Here is a 22174-nt window from a genome sequence, read left to right as displayed (position 1 = left end):
CTCCTTTCATAGCTGGTCACTGTTGAGAATCTGTCGCCGTGTGAGATGTTCCCGCTCCGGCAGTCAGGCGGCCCGGGGCCTCTGGGTGTTGGTTCTCTGCATGCTCTGCTGAACTAAACACCTCTTGATTTCACTTCCACAACTCCAAAGACTTCACCCCTTTTGGATATTTGATTTATTATTATTTCTATTATTAGGTTTAGTTTTCATTTTCCTGCCTCAATTCTCAATTACATGCAAGTAAGAAGCAAAGCAATAAAAATAAAGACAAGGTGTCAATAGCAACGCTGATGTTGATGCGTTAAAGACATTCTCGAAAAAGAAATGCCCTTCTGTGCCAAGTGCCCATGAGGATAGAAGGGGCTTGAGGTTCTGTGCTGCTGGAAGCAAATCTTGGTGATGCTGAGTGACACCGGGCGGTGGTCATGTGTGATTGGCGTGACGCCGGGCTTCCATGTAACTCCCTGGGCTCACACTTCCATGTCTTCCTTTTTACACGGATATCAAATAATTTCTTAATTTTATTAAAGCTTTGTTGTCCAAATGCATTTGGAATATAACTGGCACACATTAATACTCCATAGATTTTTAAAGGTGAGGGAGGGAGGAAAGACTAATGTGAATGTTTCATGGTTTGTTCTTGTTTTTATTTTTAATTTGATCAGCTTATATTTGCATACCCTAACTCAGAATTCAGCTGTAATCAGGACTCACATATAGAATCGTTTTCCCGTACACCCCACAAATGCTCGTCGGAAGCACCAGCACTGCGGCCCGCCTGCCTTCCCGTCTCCTTTCTTCACCCCGGCGCTGCGTCGCTGCTGTCTTAGTGGCTCATAGGCAGCTCCGTTCACTGATCCTGCCGTGTCTGTAGTTTCTGGTGTCCCTGGTCTCCGACCTCTTCATCTTCTTTGAATTATTGCTTGGTTCCCTCCCCTTCTCCCATGTTCTGGGTCTCCTCTCTTCTCATGAGGTGCCATGACCTTTTGGATAATCTGAATCCTGGAAGAGTTTTGAATTCTGTACCACTGAAGAGCTATTTTGTTCTCTACATCTGACATAGAGTTTTTAGTTTCTTTTTTGTTTGAAGACTGGACGCTGGAAGAGCTTTTTTCCTTAGTTGAGATATATTGGCAAAAGCCAAACAATAACTTCTTTGATTTAGACTATATTATCCATTCTTTCCAGGTACAGTACTTCATAAATTTACATTTGTCTTTTAATTTCTTTCTGTTGTGATGGTCTGAGCTGCAATTAATGTTGGCATGTCTAACATATACTACATATTAAAAATATGTTTCAAATATATTTCATAAGGATGAATTAACAGAATTGGAGTTACTATGTCAAGATTAAGAATGGGTCTTGGAATATAAACCTAAAGTGCTTTCCAAAACATTGTCATTTATAGTGCTAACAATTAAGAGGATACATATTTTATTCTGCTGTAGCATTTTCATTATGATTCGCATTTTGTGGTAACTGAGGTTTTAGAGATTAAATAATGTGCCCAGAACTGCCATCTTATTATAAATGTAGCTAAAATTTGCAGCCTCATTTATTGCATGTAAGAGGCCAGTCGACGTAGTGTTAAGAGCATAATTCTGGAGCCAAACTTCTTGGGTCCAAATCCTGACTTCCACACTTACTGTGTGATTCTGGGCAAGCTTCTGTGCATCAATTTTCTCATCGCTAAAATGAGATTCGTGATAATGTTTGTTTCACGGGCTTATTATGAGGATTAAGTAGATCTGCATATAGCTTAGCATATCATCTGGCAAATAGTGATTGCTATATAAGGGATTGCTGTTATTGCCCTTATTGATTAGACTCTGCTCTCTTTATTTTTTTAAACAATGTATAATGTTTATTCTTCCTAAAACAGCATAGGTGTTTGTGGTAATCAAATTACTGAACTATTCATTTGTTTGAGTCAGTGAAAGAAAGAAAGGAAAGGAAGAGAGGGAAGGAAGAAAGAAAAAGACAAAAAAAGGAGGGAAGTAAAGAGAGAAAGAAAGATATTCTGGAACCCATATCTTCAACTTTTACATAAATTACAATGTTTTATTGAAAGCTTTCTTATTTTGGTGCAGTAAATGAGAAAGAAATAGTTGCATTTAAATATACCTACTGTAAATACATGGATTTGTCATTTGTACGATTTCCTTGTCAAATATTTGGGTGAGCAGTAGGGTAACCTGGCAGTTTGCATAGTGAGCAGCAGTTTGATTTAAGCTATTTATTAGTGGGTTATACAGCATAAGATCTTTTGCCAACTTAGGAGAATGATCTGAGGCCTTGTTTATAAGGGATGGAAAAAACCTCTTAATTAGGAATAGACTTTGCAAACTATTTAATAAGTTTTTTTATTATTTGTAGCCTGATGGCCAAATACCAGCTGCCCACACACCTTCTTAACACAGATCTATTCTTGGGTAATTAAAAATCCTTTTGTAAGATTCAGATACTTAGAGACTGGTAGAGCTGGAGAGGATTTTAGAGATTGAAAATCTTTGTAGACGATGAAGCCGAGGGCCACTGGGCCTAATCGCCCAGAGTTAGCTGGCCTGCATGTTGTGCTTGTAGAGAATTTGGGCCGTAACAGGAGGAGGCCGCTCTGGCCGGGGGTCCCCCACCCCTTCGGGGTTTTGCCGCTCGCTGAGGGCGGGAAGCTTTTGTGGTCTGTGAGACATCATAGAAATGGTGTTTTATGTTAGCTTGTATTCGAGTATATATATATAGATCAAAATACCAGAAAATGGTATGTCTTTGCACATTGTTTGGTGGATAAACAATGGGAAATAGTACATTATCTTTATACTGAGTGACTTGGGTGAAGAGGCTGCTGGGACTTAGGACTTCTCTTCTGGGGCGCGAGAATCCTCACAGGGGCCCCACCCTCCTGGTCGCCTCCTGTTCCTCTGGTGTTCACTCGTGATTTGCCTTTGTATCTATATTTCTGGTTCTGCCCCTTGCCTTCCTTTTATTCCTCTATGCTTGTTTCTGTCCCCAGTGCCTCATGGTGATTGGCATATTGGAAGCTCTCAACAAAAAGTTATTGTGACTCAGTTTCCAAGTGCTGCTGGTATGTTTTCATTCAGGGGCCAACTCTGTTCGAGGGAGAAAGTGGTGTCACTGTCAAATTGTGCTAGAACCACTGGGTAATGACACAGAAAATGAAAAATATTTTTAGCTAAACCTCACATATATATGAAATTTAACCCAAAAGGGTCAAAGATTCAAATATAAAATTTTAAATCATAAAAATTCTAGGAGAAGACATAGGACATTTTTTTGATCTGTGGTTGGTCAAGGAGTTTGTAGGCATGATGCCCAAAGCCTGTCTGTGAAGGAGAAAAGGGGGCTTCATCAGAGTGAATATTTTTTTGTCTGTGAATGATACTATTAAGAGAATAAAAAGCAAACTACAGACAGAGAAAATCTTGATATACCCAAGCAAAGAACTTGTATCCATAATATATAAAGAACTCTCAAAAACTCAATGTGAAAACAAGCAAACCTAAAACAAAAGCAGGCAGAAGGCTTGAGCAGACATTATGCCAAGGTGGCTATTCAGATGTCACGTAAGCCCAGGGAAGGTTTCTCAGCATCGTTAGGACTTAGGGGCACTGCAGCTCCCATCCTAGGACGGACGCGGAGAATCAAGACAGGAGACTGGAACTGGCAGGATTATGTCATGATTTTCTTTATTAAATAAAACTTTTAATTACCTGGTGTCACTTCCCATTAAGAAGACTCCTTTTCATTTTGGTGATTCTGCCAGTTGCCTTTTGTCGATCAGAAGACGACTTCTAGAAGTAGTCAGTGGTTGGCTGTGGGAATGCGCAACGGTGGAATCTGGTTGTGACAAAAATATTGCCATCGCAGAAGAAAGGGTTTGGCTTGTAATTAAGCTGATGCATGTATATATTCTGTCCTTATCTTTATGCATGTGTGCACACCAGCCTTGCAGTTTTTCTTGCTACTTTTTGCATAAAGAGATAATCATTGCTTTAGAACATATGCCTATAATAGCTGCAGAAGTCTGACCTCATATGCCTACCTTGACTCTCATAATGATTTGTTTAAATTTAATGTTTTACTTTCTGAATAGTTATTGTAAAATCCTAATCAGGTCCTCACGTTCACCACTTAATCATCTTGACCATATATTTAGAAGAATTGCAAATCCCCCTTTTGCAGGGGCTGTGAAAGTATCTAAAATGGAAAATCAACAGTGTGGATTCCCCACAGCATCTCGGAGCATTAAGCCCTGTCATGCTGTTGGACCAGCGTATACATACCAGCTGCGGTTGCCCCTTTTTTTCTTTTAATGATCATAGAAGCTTTTTAATGATGCAAAAGTGGGATAAATCCAACGTCCGTCACCAGATGAAAGGGCAGACTGACACAGGCGTGCAGAAGAATGCTTCCTGGCAAAGCAAAGGAATTAGCTTTTGATACACACAAAAGCATGGATGGAACTCAAAAAATTATGAAGAGCAAGATGACCCAGGCAAAACCATTATATGTTACATTATACCATCCAAATAAAATTGCAGAAAATGTAAGTGAATCTGTAGTTAGAGAAAGCAGATCAAAGGCTACCTCAGGCAAGTGGGTCTGGGAGGGGTTACCCAGGCCCGCAAAGAATCTTTTGGGGGTGATGTGTATGTTCATTATTGCAGTGATGTTTCCTATATATGAAACACTTCTCAAACTGTCGGGCCCAGCTTCCTTAATTCTTTTGACGCTTAATAGGAATTTAAGTATGTTTTAATTATATCATTCTTTTTTCTTCCCTAAAAAAATTTCCTATTCTCACCCACTGCCCTAGTATCTTCCTTAGAATATAAAGGAAAGAAAAATCAGAAGGGAGGTAACAGGGAAGACAACTAAGAATAATATCAGCTGCATTCCATTTTCCTTAGTAACAGGCTGCAGAATCTGTCTTTATTTGCCTCCCTTTCCCGAGCTGTGTGGGTGTATGTGTACACGTGCTCGCAGGGCTTTTGTGTCCACGCCTCTTAGGCAGTTTTGGCACATGAGAGGCTCTTAGGGCCCACATAGCTGATAGTTCTGATGCTGAGCTTCACAGGAACTCGCCCTCTTCGCAGAAACCATTCGTAACCCACTGAGTGCTTGTCATGGGGTGTAAGTAAGAGAATGGTGTGCAAGTGAGGGTATCTTACACAGTGTGGAAAATTACCATTAGAGATAATTCAGCCCAAAGGTCATCCACAGGCAGTTACTAGAGTCCTCCTCATAAATCCTTTACTATGTAACATCTATGTCTGTGAGTACATTTCAGACAGGAGTTTTAACCAGTTTTACTTAATATCTCGTGGGTGTAGTAGACCCTTTCATTAGGGAAAAAGGAAAAGGACACATGTTTCTGTATAGTTTGATAGAATCACAGAATCCTGGAAATCCGTACATATACCTGTAGGGATTCAGGAACCCACGCGGAAAACCTCTGGCCTAGGAGATGATGTCCACGATGTCCTTCCTCTTCCTGCCTGGTGCCTACTTCTCTTGGCTGGCCGGAGTTCCCAGCCTGCGATTTCCCATACTTTCTTTCTGAGGAATCTGGTCACTGGTGGGCTTACCTACAAAGGGTCGTTACGGTCTCCTGCTAATTTTTACCATCAGACGTAGTAATGCAAAGGGTGCGACAGAAGGTCCTCAGGGGTGCACTCCCATCCCCATCTCCTGGACGGGGAGACTGAGTCTTCCCTCAGCCAGCATCAGTCACCGTCTCCACTTGTTCCCTGTGACATCTGGTGGCGGGCTTGGCTTTTGGTTTGTGGACATATTATCATGACACTTAAGGGACGGAGGGATCCTGCGTACTATCGACTCTACCAAGTCAGCTCAGACTCACAGGGAGTTGGAAAACCAGAGTGGGTCATCACTGGGGTAATTGTCAGAGCCACTGCCCGACTGATACCTCCGTGTTTCCAGATCTTTGCTGCAGGCGTGAATCGAGTGTATTCCGCATCCTGTAAAATGGGCTATGGGCCCCCCAAAGAGGATCCGCAGGGGGCACCATAGCAGCCTTGGTTACATCCTTCCCAAATTTTATCAGGAAAAGTTTCAAATAGCAACATTGCAAGAGTTTTACAGTGAATACCTGTGTGCTCACCGTGAAGGTTTTATCAATAACTTTACTCTCCTTATGCCACATGTTTATTCACCCGTCCATCAGTCAATTTTTTCAGCAAATTTCAAATTAAATTGCAGACATCCAAACACTTCTCTCTAAATAACTTCATCAGACAGGCCATTAATTGTGGTCAATATGTTTACAGTTTTTTATGTAGAATTAAGAAACAATGGAATATATACACCTTAAAGAGTATGCATGCTGAGTTTTGACAGACACGTATACTTGTATAGCTCCCATCTCAGAAAAACCATGGCCTTGGTGTTACATAATACTGATAATGCAAATGTAGTCATCCCCTTGATTTATGCGAAAGTGTTGGCAGGTATTCTGTATATGCTGTGTTATGAGAAAAGCTCAAACCTGTCTCCTTGCCTTCTTCCCTCCCTCCCCCTGACCCCGTGGAAGTGATGGGTCACTTTAGTCAGTTCTGGGGTGTCTTTCTGCACTGTGGAATGGACTTCTAAGCATGCTACTGCTACACAAGATACTTAATAAGATAATAGTTTCTTTAAAGTTGTGTTTCCTTACCACTGCAGTATTGGCTGTTAACCCTTAAAAAGTGGAAATGAGTTAATTTTTCTTCAGAAGACAACATTCCAGATCTTACAAAATACTGAAGGCTTGCCCATGTTCTCTATGCGATGTCCTATACATCCTGTACCATGAACGCGTAAATAGAAAAGAAAAAGCTACTTCCTGAAATATTCCCATTAGGGAGGTAGGAGATGATTTTATATTCAGGAGAAAGAGCTACTGGAGAAGAGAGAAACCGAATGAGAAGCAAGGCTCTTTGGAGACCAAGTTCTCAGTGCACGTGTGATCAAACACCAGTGGAAGTGCCTGGGATGGTAGATCTCTTCTCCCTCAAAGGCAGGAGAGCGCTAGGAGATGAATGAATTTCAGTTTTTCAGTCCTGCTTAGGAAAAGAGAAAACCTATGAAGATTTAGGAATTGCAATATAGTATTGAGTAAGAATATATTCAGTGCTCACCGCGTGCTAGCCGCTGTGCCAGGTGTAAGGATACAGTCATGAGTAAAGAAGGGGTTGTGAGTGAACTGCAGTAATCCAGAAAAGAAGTGTCCTTAGTGTGAACTCAGGGAGGCACAGGAGGAGGAGACAGGCGAGCGGCACTGGGATGAAGATCTCAGGCGGTTGGTTATTCGAGGGATCAGAAAACTTCAGCCTGCCTCTGCTACCCTTGTTGGTACAGTCTGTGACCCGAGAATGGTATTTACATTTTTAAATAGCTTGGAATAAACTAATATGAAGAACAATATTCTATGGCACATGAAAGTTACATGAAATCCAAATTTCAATATCCATAGATTACATTTTATTGGGCAACGGCCATAGGTTCTTTTTTTTTTTCCCTTCATTGTGACTGCATTTCGTGCACCAGTGGTGGAGGTGAGCAATCCTGGCAGAGAGTGTGTGGGACAGTGCCCCACACTGCGTAGGGAACGGTTAGTGTGAGAGATGTGGAGCTCCCGTGTTTAGAGGGGCCTGGTGGGGTTTGGGCAGAGAGAGAGTGGGACTGACCCTTTTTTGGCATCCGCAAACCTGGCTTTAGAGTTTTATCTAAGTTGGTAAGACTGTTTTGCCTGCCCAGCGGTACTGAACACCCGCTTCCCTCCTAGAAGCCTGCAGTTTTGATAGCCGTGACTTGTCACTGTGCTTCTGAGACCAGCCCAAAATAAAACACTGGGCTAGGGTCTCAAGAAGTAGGCTCTCTTAGGCTGAACTATTGCACACATGTCTTCCTGCATTTCAGTCCCGGAGAAGAGCGCCTTCTGGATGGCTTCTCCTGCGAGGGAGAGCGTGGGGGGTACGTGCAGGCCCCCCTCAGCTGCTGGGTCCTTTTCTCTTGCCGACTGCTGTAATAAACTATGGCTGCGAGTGGGACCTTCTCCTGAGTAGCATGAGTCCTTCTAGGGAATCATCAAATGTGTGGTGGACTTGGTTCTCCTGAAACAGGAGCTCAGTGATTGCGTGGCTGTTCAGCACATTACACATGGCGGTTATAATTAAACAGTGTTTTGAGTGGTTGTGAGTTGCTGCTTTTATCTATTACTGGGCATACCCATCATTCCCAAACACAAGAGGCCAGAAGTATACTTTGAATGTCTCAGTTTTAAGGATCAATGGAATATGGATTATTTTGTTATCAAATCAGATGGCAGAGCATTGTGTTTATTATGGGGTGACACCTGCTCCAAGAATAACATGTGCCATGACATTACCACGCCAGGTGCCTACCACAGTATTCCCAACTCACAGGACAGCAGCAGTCAGAAAAACTGGGTAGTTTAAAATAAAGTTTCTGTTGACCTCAGGATTTCTTTACAAAAATGAAAAAAGGTCACAACCAAATAAATTTTCTGATTGGCACTTTTGTTAGTCAAGTAAGAAAAACCACTTATCAATACTGATTTGATTAAGTCATGTTTGTTTGTGGTAGTTGAAGAAATGTGTCCAGGGAAAATAAATTTGATTGTTAGACAGGAGGTGAGAATGGTTGTTCACAGAGTCGAGGACGTGGAGAGCTGCATTGATAGGTAGTTAGAAACAAAGTGAGAGATTTCAAGTGGTGTTTTGGTCCTTGATTAGTTAAGAGATGTTTCTAGTACTGCTCAGTTGTTTAGTAGAGGAGTCGATTAATTTGAAGTGACAGAAGAATTGGCCCCTGGATAGCTTGCATGGAACAATCACAGGTGAGAATATTTACAAAGAAATTGAGACAATACTAATTCAATACCAGTTGAAGTAGTATCTGCCAAGATGTGTTACAACTTACGGTAAAGAAATGTGTAGAACAGATAAAGTCTTAGACAAATACACATATTGGGAAAATGTAGGGTATTTAAAGCATGTAGTTTTTCTTTGTATTATTTACCAGCGGATACTTTGAGGAAAATATTTGTATCTGTCATGTTTCATTGAATCAGTGGCGTCACTGGCAAACTTTTTTCAGAAACTAAAACTAAATACCTTGACTTGACTTGCCTTCCTACACAGTAGTTGGTCACTTAGCAGTAGCAAAGCTTTACTGTAGTTTTTTGAAGTCAGGAATTGAAATTTTTCTTAATGAGAAGAACCATTCTCAACTACTGTTCCTGACACTAAGTGGCTCTGGAAGTTAGGCTTTAGTAAGGATTTGATAATATTTCTTAATGAAGTTAATCTAAAATGTAAAGTTGAAATGAATTTATATGTAAAACTCATATTGGAGAAAAGTCATTTTGATAACAACAAAAGTTTGCTCCACAAGTAATGTCGGGCTGCTCTGTACATTTCACACGCTCTCAAAACTTAAACCAAGAAACAGACTCTCCTTTTCTCTCCAGACTTGTGGGATACGAATTTTCTGAGCTCAAGCTGTAGTTCTAGCAGCATTTTTTGGATCTCAAAAATGCTAACATAAAGGAAGTTTCCTTATTTCAAAATCCATTTAAGTGTGCGGTGAGGAACGTCCTTCTAACTTTCACTGGAAGTGAGTATTCTGCTTTGTAATGGTGTTTAAAAGGTGAATGTCAAGAACAGAATTCTCTAGATGCCTTCCAAGTGATGAGTATGCTCAATTAAAATCACATGCTGGTATGTAGCTATCACCTATCTGTGAAAAGACATTTTCAAATATGAAATAAGTAAAGTCCCTTCACATATCAATATTATTAGTAAGTCAACATTTGTAGCAAATTTTGATGATGGGGACATTTACTTTGACCCCAAATTAATTAGAGTACTATTCTCCCACAAAGAAAGAGTTCCGTTCTTCTTATTAATAGAATTGTATTATTAAAATAATTGTGGTCTGTTATTAAATCTTGAGTTTTGTTGGCAAAAAGTGTATGGCAATGTGTTTTATTACATAAGTACCTACGTAATAACCTTGGTTCTGCCTTTTGGTCTGAAAAAATAGTTACTATCTGAGCCCTTTATAGAAAAGACCTGCTACACTTCTGTTACTTGATTGAGTGTGGAAAGCGGGTGGTGGAGACAGGGAGAGTTGATGTGCGCAGTTTCTGGCATGGACGTGTGGCCCCTGCTTGCAGTGAGTTAAGAGAGAGGAGGCTTGGTGATGAGACAAAGATGAGAGATTGAAGTTTGGACTTTTGTTTGGGGTACCAGTGGGACATTTTCAGCAGCCAGTTGAAAATTGTGGTCCAGGTTTCCAGAGAGAAACGGGGGTGAGATAAGCTCTCATTAGTATAAGATGGTAATAGATACCATGGGGTAGAGTTTTTAATATTCTGTGTTGCTTTAGAAAACAAATGGGTCTTTCTGCTGTGTATTCGATTATGAAACAAGGCTAATGTTTCATAGAGTTCCAGAATACAGACTCTGATCGCTAAGTAACTATTGTTCTTTAATTTTATACTAAGGGAGATATTTTACATTCTGTTCTTGGCATCATCATGCAGTTCTTCCTTGCGGTGTGCAGTGTCAGTCCTCAGCTGCCACATGTAAAGTGGAATCCAGAGGAGCTTTTCTGAAGGTGAAAAGCATGCATGTGTTCGGCTCCGTCAATGTTGCCTGCAGAAACCACAGTGTTTTTATCAGAGGGAAGCAAAAACTTGTTTACAGTGGAAAGCATAACCAAATCTGTGATCTTTTTGCCTGAGGACTCTTTCCAAAACAACTTACTGTAACAGACATGGAAGGTCAGTATTTCCTCATTAGGACTATTCGGCTAGAACTGGAGCACCCGGTCCCAGCTATTACTCACAGGGCCATTCCTTCCTTACACACACACTCCTTCCCTAATACAGTGTGTATTTCAAGTTACTGGTCAGTACTTGGAGGCATGCCTTTTTTAGCTTAAAATAATAGGATGAAGATGTTTTACTTCATATCAGTAATGTTTTTTGTTTTTTTTTTGCCTTTTCCTGAAACCCAATTTAGAAATCCAACATGCTGAATAGGGATATCTCTTTGTTAGCCAATTGTGGGCAGAGCATTTCATGTATTGATACTTTGGTGCATTAGGAGTAATTTTGTATCTGCACTAGGTGGGAATGTAGCACTGGCCTGAGGAGGCGACAGGCTTCTTTCTGAGTTGTTCTTGCTTGTTCTCATCAGAATGCCTCCTTCTAGCAAATACTTAGCGAATAATTGTTCAGCTGAGCTCAGTAAAGTTGCCAAAATAGGAGTTAACAAGTTAAGAGTAGATAACTTTGGAAAGGAAGAGAGAAGACCTACCTGAGCTGCTTGAGTTCTTGAGAACCTGTCAGGGACAGAAAATCAGGGGTGGTTTGGCTCATGTGCAATTTTATTTCATCCCTGACTGATGTTTTCTCTTAAGATACATAACTCCCTAAAGAAAGATGTTTTTACTTTTAATGTCTTGTGAATAGAAATTACTTGGGAATCCACATTATGTGGAGTGAAGTTCGAGAGCCGAGGCCCAGGGACGCCCCGGGCAGCCTCGATTCTTCCCTCCTGTAGTCGTGTAATATGAGAAGATCTGATAAATATAAAACAGCGGTGCAACCAGTTGGTTTAAAGATGGTTTGAACTTCTGGACGGACATCCCTACTACCGGATTGTTCTGAAGCCCGTTCCAGACATTGTGCTGTTTAACTGGTAAAGACATCAGTCACATACTTCTGATGAAAAGATCTTGTTCCTTCTCTTAATAGGAAAAGGACAAAAATCAGAAACCCACTCCAATACCATTGTCACACCTAAAATAAAACCAGTGGGATTCCTCTGCCGGCCACTGCCCAGCCGCCTGTCCGTGCCCCTCCCTCTGTGCCCTCCTCCCCCACCGCCGTGGCCGTCGGTTCTCTCGGGCCAGGATCCGAGGGTCCCTGCACACTGCTCTGGCCACTGTGACCCCACCACCCCAGCCTGGTGTCCAGGTAGGCCGTCCACTCTCAGCTGAAGCGACTGACCTGCCGCTGCTTTTACTCGGACCCACAGACAGCGCGAGGGCAGGAGGCCAGCAGGCCAGCCTCCTCTTCATGTCAGGACGCCTGGCCTGCCTGCCCGCACGCACAGCTCCTTCAGCCCGTGGCTGCCGTGTTCGAGAGCCAGGGCCCAGGGATGCCCCCGGGCAGCCTCGGTTCTCCCCTCGTCTCTCCCACACTCTGCTGAGGAGGCCCAAGGCCTGCGTGCCCCTCACAGCCCCCCAGCCTGGGGCAACTCCATCCGGCAGATGGTCCGGACGGACGTTCCCGAGGAACCGAGCGCGAGAAGAGGCCGCTGCGGGGGGCCCGGAGGAGCCTGCGCCTGCCCGGGCCGGTGGGACCCTTTCCTCACGTGGCCGCGTCAGCGTGTTTCACCTGATACTTGGTTTTTCTCTTTCTTTCTTTATGATTCATTCTAGGAGACCATTTCATTTGTTCTGGGGTTACATTTTGGATTCCGTGGATTGTAGTCTCAGAGTGTTGTTCATATGTCTCTTCATCCCCAGTTTCTGCTATAACCTGAAATTTAGATCTAGAGGCTCACAGTTCAGAATTTTGGCAAAAACATTTAATAGCAGGTGGTGAGTGCTACTTATTGCATCATCTCAGGAGGCCCATGTCTAGTTATGTCACCTTTGTTAATTTATGCTGTCTTAGCCCATTTGGGTGGCTATAAAAAACACCACAGACTGGGTACTTGATAAACAACAGAAGTTCATGGCTCACAGCTCATGAGGCTCGGAGGTCCAGGATCAAGGCTCCAGCATGAACGCTGAAGTGCTGAGGGCCTTCCTCACGGTTCATGCCTGTGGCCTTCCTGCTGGGCCCACACATGGTGTGAAGGGCAGGGGATCTCTCTGGAGCATTCGAATTGTGAGAGTACCGATTGCATGCTTGAGGGCTACACTCTTAGGACCTGTTCCCCTCCCAGATGTCTCACCTACTGATATCATCTCCTTTGGGGGTTAGGATGTCAACATACAAATTCTGGTGGCAAATGAACGTTCAGACCATAGCATGTGGATTATGTCATGTGTTAACTTAATCCAAACTTTATGAAGTTTCATCAGCTTCTTACCTAATGGTTTAAGAAAAAGGCTAGACAGTTGGCTAGATCAGGGTAGATAAAAACATACTCTGTAGAGTTAGATAACTCTTTTAGTCTTTGTGGGTTACATAAGATCTCTCTCAAATAGCTTTCTTTGCGTCATTTTACATCCCTTTACAAACAGAAGTGCCATTGTGAGCTCCCTGGTCCTGTATAAACAGCATGGTCCAGATTTGATCAGGGGGCTATAGATTGCTACCTCTGCCTATAGCTATTATTTTCTAAAGAATTGCAAAATGGTTAGATTTTTTTTCTCCCAATATTGCTTCTTCACCTTTTAGTCAGAATTCCACTAAAAATATTTTTCTCACAATTACTTGGTTACCCTGGTATATAGTTCCCATAGAAAAGGCAGGAAGAATGCCTGGATCTTTCCTTTTTAGTTACAGGTATTGAAAAAATGAGTTGGTTCCCCAGTATTTTCCAAAAGTAACCACTGAAGTTTTGCTTTGTTTTTAATTTTTAACCAAGAATCATCACACACTTATGGATTTTCTTTAAAAAAACAAAACTTACGATGTGTTTTAAATCATCGCGTATTGGCTGGTGGAAGCTCTTTCAGGTTGGCTCTTGGCCCTTGGCCTTTCCTGACGTGGTGTCAGTAGTCTTTCTAGGGTACTGAGTGGAGAGTCTGACATATATGTACACTCATGAGACCATTTCCAAAGTCACAATACTGAATATTTTACCCCCAAAGTGTCCTCATGCTCCTTTATAATCCATTCCTTTCTCCGTCTCACTGAGCAGACAACTGACCTGCTTTCTGTCATTATAATTTGATTTTTTCTAGAATTCTATGTAAATAAAATCTTAATATGTTCCATTTAGAACAGCCTAGATTTTCAGATTAATTTATATTATGTATATGATCATTCATTTCTTTTTATTGCTGAGTAGTATTCCATGGTAGTAATACACCAAAATTTGTTTATCTGTTCACTAGTTAATGGATATCTGAGATATTTCTGCTTTCTGATTCCAAATTAAATTGCTTTGAACATTATTTAATGAGTCTTTCCATAGATAAATGCTTTCATTTCCTCTTGGGTAAGTAAGTAGGAGTAGAACGGACAGTACTGATTGTACCGATTTATATTCCCGCTAGCAACTCATGACAGGTTCAGTAGCTCTGCACTGTTGCCAACACTTGATATAGTCAGTGTCAGCCTTATGTGGGTATGCTGGTACATCTCAAGGTCGTTTTGATTTGTAGTGATGTTGAACATGCATGGATCTTTTTAGGTCAAGCACTTGTACAAATCTTTTGTCCTTTTTAATTGGCTCATTTGGCTTGAAAGTTAGTGAAAGATTTCAGTATCTATGTTTGAGACAAGTGCTTTATCAGATACATACTTCGTAAATTTTTCCTCCCATTATATGACTTGTCCTCTGATTTTCTTAACATGTTTTTTGAAAAGCAGCAGTTCTAAATTTTGATGAAGTTTATGTTATTATATTTTAAAATGTAATTTGTTCTTTTTGTGTTCTATTTAAGAAATCTTTGTCCAATCCAAGGATTGTAACAATTTCTCTCTTTTTTCCTAGAAGTTATAATTTTAGCTCTTATATTTAGGTCTGTTGTCCATTTCTGGTTAATTTTTTGCTTGTTGTATGGGGTAAGGGTTTATTCTTTTGCACATGGATATACAATTGTTCCAGCACCATTTGTTGAAAAGAATGCTTTCCTCTTGTCTTGGAACCTTTGTCTGTCGTCACTTGGCAATGTATGTGTGCATCTGTTTCTGGGCTGTTCCGTTTCACTGACTTCTGTCTTCCTTTGCACCAACACTATACCGTGTTGATTGGTGTTCATTGAAACAACATAGTTTAAGTCTTTCAACTTCATTCTTCTTTTGAAAAATAAGTTATGCTATTGTAGATCATTTGCATTTCTATAAATTTTGAGACTCATTTTCTCAGTTTTTACCAAAAACCACCACCTATTTTATGATTTCAGAGAAGTATTGAATTGATACATAATTTTGGGGAGAATTGACATCTTTATAACACTTGGGTTTTCTAATCCATGAGCATGTTATATTTCTCTATTTAATTAAATCTTCTTTAATGTCAATAGTGATTTGTAGTTTTTTGTAACAGGTCTTGCACATCTTTTGTTAAAATGTCCCTAAGTGTCTCTTTTTTGTGGGTGCTATTATAAACATTATTTAAAAAAATTTCAATTTATAAATGTTCTTTACTAGTATATATAAGTATAATCGATTTTTATATGTATCCTACCATCTTGCCATACTCATTAGATCTAGTAGTTTTTTTAGAATTTCATACATAGATAATCACGTTGTCTGCAAATAGGACAGTTTTACTTCCTTCTTTATGATCTCTGTGCCTTTTGCATCTTTTTCTTGACTTATAGCACTGGCTGGGACCTCCAGCCTAATAGGAGCATAAGGATAAGAATGCTAGCATTCTTTCTAATCTCAAGTGGAAAGTTTTGGTTTTTAACCAGTTAATATGATGTTAATTGTGGGTTTTATGTGGTTGAGGAAGTTTGCTTCTATTACTAATTTGCTGAGATATTTTGCCACCAGTGGGTATTCAGTTTTGTCAAATGTTTTTTTCTGCTTTTATGTGGGTGATCATATGCATATTTCTTCTTTATTAGTCTGTTAATATGGCAAGTGACACTGACAGACTTTTCAACGTTAAACCAACTTTGCTGTACTGGTATAAATTCCGCATGGTTATGATACATTATTTTATTGATTTTTGGCTCCAGTTTGCTAAAATTTTACAAAAAGATTTTAAATCTGTGTTGATGAGGATTTTGGTCTGTAGTTTTTTGAAGTCTAGGGTTTATATCAGGGTAAGTCTGACCTCATCTTTTTATTGGTGTGTTTAGGCCATTTAGATTTAACGTGGTTATTGGCATACTGGTTATAATTCTTCCATTTTGCTATTTTCAATTCATCCATGTATTTTTTGGTTCTTGTTTCCATTTCTCTTGCCTTCTTTTACATGAAATGCGAATTTTTTTATTGTCTTTTGCCTTTATTTTGGTCCCATTTTCATAGTGGTTGCTCTATAGTTTATACTATTTTTATTTAAGTTACTAATGCCTTCCAAGTTATACCACTATAGATAAAATTTATGAAATTTATAGCAGTATTGGTTCCCTCTTGGTTCAATTGTTGTCCTACATTTCACTTTCTTATATATACTAGAAACCACATAATATGTATGATTTTCTGTCACCCCATTCTTGGCCAGAAGCAAAAGCCTTTTTGCCAGTATTTTATTCAGCAGTTTTGCATCAGTATTTATGAGAATGGTTGCACTTCTCTTTTTTCGGTTTTGTCAGATTTCAGAATTATTGTCATGTTTATTATTTTCATGTCATATTTAATAAGAAAAATACTGAACAGTTTCTGTGTTTTTCTATTTTAAGAATTGTTTAGCACTTGAATGTCCCTAAATGCTTAGTAGAGGAAAGAGTGCTTTAAATTCTCTATTTCTGCTATAGTAATTGGATTGTTTTGTCTTCCTGTCTTTTCTGGGATCAGATTTGCTAAGTTGCATTTTTCTAGAAAATTATCCATTTCATCTAGAGTAGTAGAATCATTTAGATATGTTTGTGCAGTTTTAACATTGCATACTTTTTATTTTAATTTAAAAAAATTTTGTTTTGATAGTTGGTTCTTTGCCCTTTATAATTTTGCATGATTTTTGCCTTTATGCTTTGCTTCCTGATTAGTTTAGTGTTTACACACTTAATTTTTAGAGTTATCTTTACTGGCTTTTATTCTGATTTGAGCTGTAAACATGTTTACCAAAAAATGTTTAGAAAATTGGGAAAAAGTACAAATAATAGGATAAAAATTAGCTGGTCGGCCACATAGAGACAGTCACTGTTAACAGTTTGGTCACATTTCATGTGTTGGTAAGCCTACATTGGCATGTGATTTAACACAATTGAGATCAGTTTTCTTTGTGTGTACTTGTGTCAGTGTCTGAGGACTGTGGTAACAAAGAGCGACAAACCACATGGCCTAAAGTAAAAGGAACTCACTCCCTCGCCGTTCAGAGGCCAGAACCCTGAAGTCACCATGGAGGCAGCGCCGTGCTCCTGAGCGTGACTGTAACCTCTGCGCCCATCTTCATGTGGCGGCCTTCTTGCCGTGCGTGTGTGTTCAAATCTCCCTTTTCTTGTTAGGAAACTTGTCATTGAATGAAGGCCCATCCTAATCCTGTTTGCCCTCCTCTTGATTTTATCTGCAAAGACCCTATTTCCAATACGAACCGTCACAGTTTTGGGGGGATGTAAATTTTGGGGGTATGCCATTCAGCCAAGTATAGTGTTGTCTTGTTATTTCCCCTCCTGTGATTATTTCAAGTCCTTCTTTGTACTTAGATTTTTCTAAGTTAATTTTAGGGTCTGCTGCTTAGGAAAATGAGTACTAAGGTGTATCAGCCTTGTGAGGTGCCAGCAGCCAGCTGTGTTGACAGTTTGCCCATGAACACAAATTTGCGTCATTACTTATCAAAGCATCATCATAGAAGAGAGAAGTGAGGAGCTTATTAAATCTCCTTAGAGCTTGTATCCTGGTTAATTTTAAGAAATGAGAATGTTCTTGCTTACATTGTTCTTGCAGATCATTTAATTTTATCATATATAAGTGAATGAAATGAAAGTGGTGTTTTTCAAACTCAAATTAAGAATCATATAAAAAGCAAATAGAGTTAATGTGCCATTGGAAAACAAAAAAATATTAGTGGCTTGAATATTGATTGTTGTTGGTTTGTCCACTGTTCCAGGACCTTTTTCATGATATTCATCCTGGTCCTCACATCTCATGATTTCTAGTCATCTCCCACATTTCTTTAACAAATGTTGATCTACAGTCTCTATTGCTGTTTTTGTATCTCAGAAGTCAGTGGCTGTTCTTTTTTCTGAAGAGTTAGTAAATATATCACTTTGCAAGTTAATTAGTCCAGATGCAGGGTGTGGGCAAGAACCCAACATGCTTTGAGGATGCTGTGTAATGAATGCACTGTGGACATTACGTATGTTATTTTTCCTTAATCCCTGGAAGTGTCTGAAAGGGAAGTAGCACACACATTGTAAGTATTAGGAAAAGCGAGACACAGTCATATCACTAGTTATTGGTAATACTGGAAGTAGAATCTTGGCCTTAATTTCCAAGATTTTGCTTAAGCACTGGTTCTTTTTATTATCATATGTACTCGTGAAATCAAGTGCTGAGTCCTCTATGAAGTGTTCTGTGGCAGCCCATTTTTAGGAAATGATATTTTGCCCAATTACTTTTTATTTCTTTTAATCATTTAAATTCTCAGTCATGTACTATCTTTTTATAGTGATTTATAGGTTTAAAAAAGTTCTTTATTTGTCAGAAGGTCAGAGAAGGTAGATATCATGCTCTTTCTCAAAATGCTTTTATTTTATGCTACTGATTTTTTTCTTATTGGTTAAATAATATGGGGACTTTTTGGTGTTGTAAAAACCTTTCTAAAAAGAATTGACTAGTAATTGTTTGAAGGGCAGCAATGACAGCAAGTTGTCCTTTATGCCCTGAAACACCCAGGCACGTCGCGTAGCCCCTCAGCCGGCTGTGACCCAGGAGAGCAGAGGGCTTTTATGGTTCACATCCACAGGCCGCTTTATCATGGAATTTTTGGGGAGAAATTGCATGACCTTATAGAATACTTTATGGAAATAAATGCAGACTGGATGAACATGAGTATAACCTGAAGCACCCGGCTCTCATAGACGCTTCCTGTACGGGAAGAAAAGGTGTTTTTCGTCTTTTCCAAGCCTCGCACCTCTGCTGCTCACCCCCGTCGACACTCTTACCCAGCAGCCATTTCCAAACTCATGTTACCACGTGCTTTCACGTGCTTTTCCCGAAGGCGCTCTCCTCAGACTGCTGAGTCATTGCTGTGACGATGGCTTATTTCAGAGCTTTCACAGTCTCTTGTTTGGTCTTGTGGGACTAAATACTACAGGGTCACAATCCAGGGTTAGAGGATCACTGCTAACATGTCTCGAATTGGAATTATCGGTTTCCACCTGAGGAGTGTTTTTAGGTTGAATCCTGGGAACTGTCCTAGGATATGCATTTGCACCCCAGTAATTACTCACATTCTATAGAACAATGAACTCAAATTATTATACAATTATCAGATTGTCAATATTACAAATAGTGATCCAGTATCAACCAGTTATCTTTTTTGGTCTGTTTTGAATCTAAGAAAGTGATGACTCTTAATTAAAAGTGAGCAAATGTGAAATCAAAACCACAGTATCACCTCACACCAGTCAGAATGGCCACTAGCCAACAGGCAAGAAATAACAAGTGTTGCGGAGGATGTGGAGGAAAGGGGGCCTCGCACACTGTTGGTGGAAGGTCAGTTGGGGCAGCCACTGTGGAGAGCAGTTGGGGGGGGTCCTCAGAAAACTGAAAACAAGAATTCCATGCAACCAGTAACTCCACTTCTGGGAATTTACCTGACAAAAATATACCTGATTCAAAAAGATGTGTGCACCCCTATATTATTGCCACATTATTTACAATAGCCAAGGTATGGAAACAACCAAAATGCTCATCAGTAGATGAATAGATAAAGAAGAGGTGGTACGTACACACAATAGAATATTATTCAGACATAAAAAAGAAAGTAATCCTGTCATTTGCAAGAACATGGATAGACCTAGAGGGTATTGTGCTCGGTGAAATAAGCCAGGCAAAGAAAGACAAATACTGTATGATTTCACTTATATGTGGAATCTAAAACCAAAAAAACCCCAAATGAACAAAACAGGAGTAAACTTATACACCCTGAGAAGTGACTGGTGGTTACCATGGGAAGGAGTTGGGGTTGTGGTGGGGGGATTAGGTGGAGGGGATAAAGAGGCATAGAATCTCAAGCATAAAATAAATTTGTTATGGGAATGAAAAAATGAAAGTACAGCATAGAGAATATGGACAATAATTCTGTAACATCTTTTTATGTTGACAGATAGCAACTACATTAGTTGGGGTGAGCATTTAATTATGTAGATAACTGTCAAACCATTATGTTGTTTATTTGAAATCAGTGTGACATTGTATCAACTATACATCAATAAAAAGTATCCAAAAAAAAGTTGAACAAATGTTACTTTTCTACCTGTTAAAATTGAAATCAATTACCTTAAAAAATCGTACATCTGTATTATGACCCCCTGAAAATAAAGAGAGTGATTACTTAATTGCCAGTTCTGGGCATTAGCTGTATAAAGCTTCATTCAGAATGGAAGAGTAGGTTTTGTTAGAACAGGTACATTAAATTTATGTAAACATTTAAGAATTCATAGTAAAACTCTTATAAATATATTCTGCTTTTCCAGCATGGTGCATTTTTTTACAAAAGGGCTGCTCTTGCTGTGAGGTGGCAGGGCGGTGAGGTGATGCCCTAGGGGCAGGGACAGCGGCTTTGTGCATCCTCCTGCGACGTATTAGGATCACTGCCTGTGCTTATGATTTAAGTTTTATAGGATGTTTTAAAAATCTCCTCCTCCTGTGGTCTTAGCTGATACAGGAGGGTGTTTTTCTTCAGTTTGTGGAAGGTGCAAGTGCCTGGCTGATCTGTGATTTGTTTCAAAAGGAGTTATTTGTGCTTGTAAGTTACTCACATTGACAGGTTGTTCAGAGCAGTTTCTGATAGGACCATTTTCAAATGGTGTTTACTATTTTTTGCCCTTCTGTGTAGTTAGGATACATTGTTGCAAAACTTTATGTTTGTGTATATTCCCATGTTTTGTATACTTAAGTGTTTACCTAGAGTATATGTTTTTCATTTGTGTTAATGGATAGTTTGGCCAAGATAGCAGTGTGCTGGGCTGTCCTAAAAAGCTTCAGGCGGGCTGTAAGCAAACATGTCGTCTGGTGGGCACGAGGAGGTGTGTCGTTTGGAAGTCCGGCACGGGGGCCTTGTATTTTCCTTTTGACTCCAAGTCTCTGCGAATATAATGATTTTCACTTTTTTAAAGTAGTGTACATAATTGTTGTTTGCAAATGCAGTTTTTTTTTCTGTTCATTTAGAGCTCTCTCTCCCATATTCCTGATGCCTGAACTTTGCTTCATATTTTTAGTGACAGAAAACACTACTGAGTAGATATTAATAAGATGACCAGGTATTCAGGCATGAAGGGACTTTAAAGTCATGATGCAATAAATCTTATGCTGTATTAAATGATTTGATCACTAAACAAATGACTTTTTTCTATACTGAAAATAAATGACAAGGAATTGGAAGGTCATAGGCCTAAAAAGGAGTCAACAGCCTTGTCCCCCCTCAGGTCCTCACCAGCCAGGGCTCATGGGTGCTTCAGAGGAGGGGGTGGCCCCTGGCTGTGCTCACGCCTCCCATCGCTGCCCCGGGGTGTGTCCGTGTGTTCCTTCTGGGGCGAGTGAGAGCAGCGGGGGTGCTGGGAGACCTTGCGCCCTGTTGGTGGGGAAGTAAATTGGCGTGGCCACCTTGGAAAGCAGGGTGGCGGGTGCTCAGCAGATTGAACGTAGAACTGCCAATTGACACAACAACCCCACTTCCCAGTATTTACCCAAAGAAAACTAAAACAGGAAGTCAGAAAGATACGTCCACCCTTACGTTCGCTTTAGCATTACTTACAATAGCCAAGACATAGAAACAGCCTAAGTGTCCTTTGGTGGATGAATGCACACAGAAATCGTGGAATATTATTGTGGAACATACTCGGCCGTAAGAAAGGAAGAAATGTTGTCGATTGTGACAACATGGATGGATCTCAAGGCACTGTACTAAGTGAAACAGGTCAGACCAAGAAAGACAGATACTGTGTACTCTCTCTTCCATGTGGAATCTGAAAAAACAAAAACAAAGGTCATAGATGCAGAGAATAAACTGTGGTTGCCAGAGGCAGGGTCAGGGGGACGGGAGAAATGGGTGTAGGATGTAAAAAATGTATTCAACAATAAATAAACTCATTA

General features: G+C 40.1%; 1 protein-coding gene and 1 long non-coding RNA gene across 5 annotated transcripts in view; one reads left to right on the top strand and one right to left on the bottom strand.

The window, feature by feature from the left end:
- CDKAL1 (CDKAL1 threonylcarbamoyladenosine tRNA methylthiotransferase) overlaps nucleotides 1–22174 on the top strand; it is a 633245-nt gene that overhangs the window by 241468 nt on the left and 369603 nt on the right. The gene's annotated exons all lie outside the window — the stretch shown is intronic.
- On the bottom strand, nucleotides 4802–16691 carry LOC140846762 (uncharacterized). The gene is made up of 3 exons (XR_012126157.1): nucleotides 12065–16691; nucleotides 11370–11394; nucleotides 4802–10703 (listed from the first exon to the last, which is right to left on the bottom strand). It is a non-coding gene; the product is annotated as an uncharacterized lncRNA (long non-coding RNA).

Source organism: Manis javanica, chromosome 16 (assembly GCF_040802235.1).
Source record: "Manis javanica isolate MJ-LG chromosome 16, MJ_LKY, whole genome shotgun sequence".
In the NCBI taxonomy this organism is placed as follows: Eukaryota; Metazoa; Chordata; class Mammalia; order Pholidota; family Manidae; genus Manis; species Manis javanica.
The sequence above is the reverse complement of the archived record's forward strand: the minus strand, read 5'-3'. Positions and strand labels throughout refer to the sequence as shown.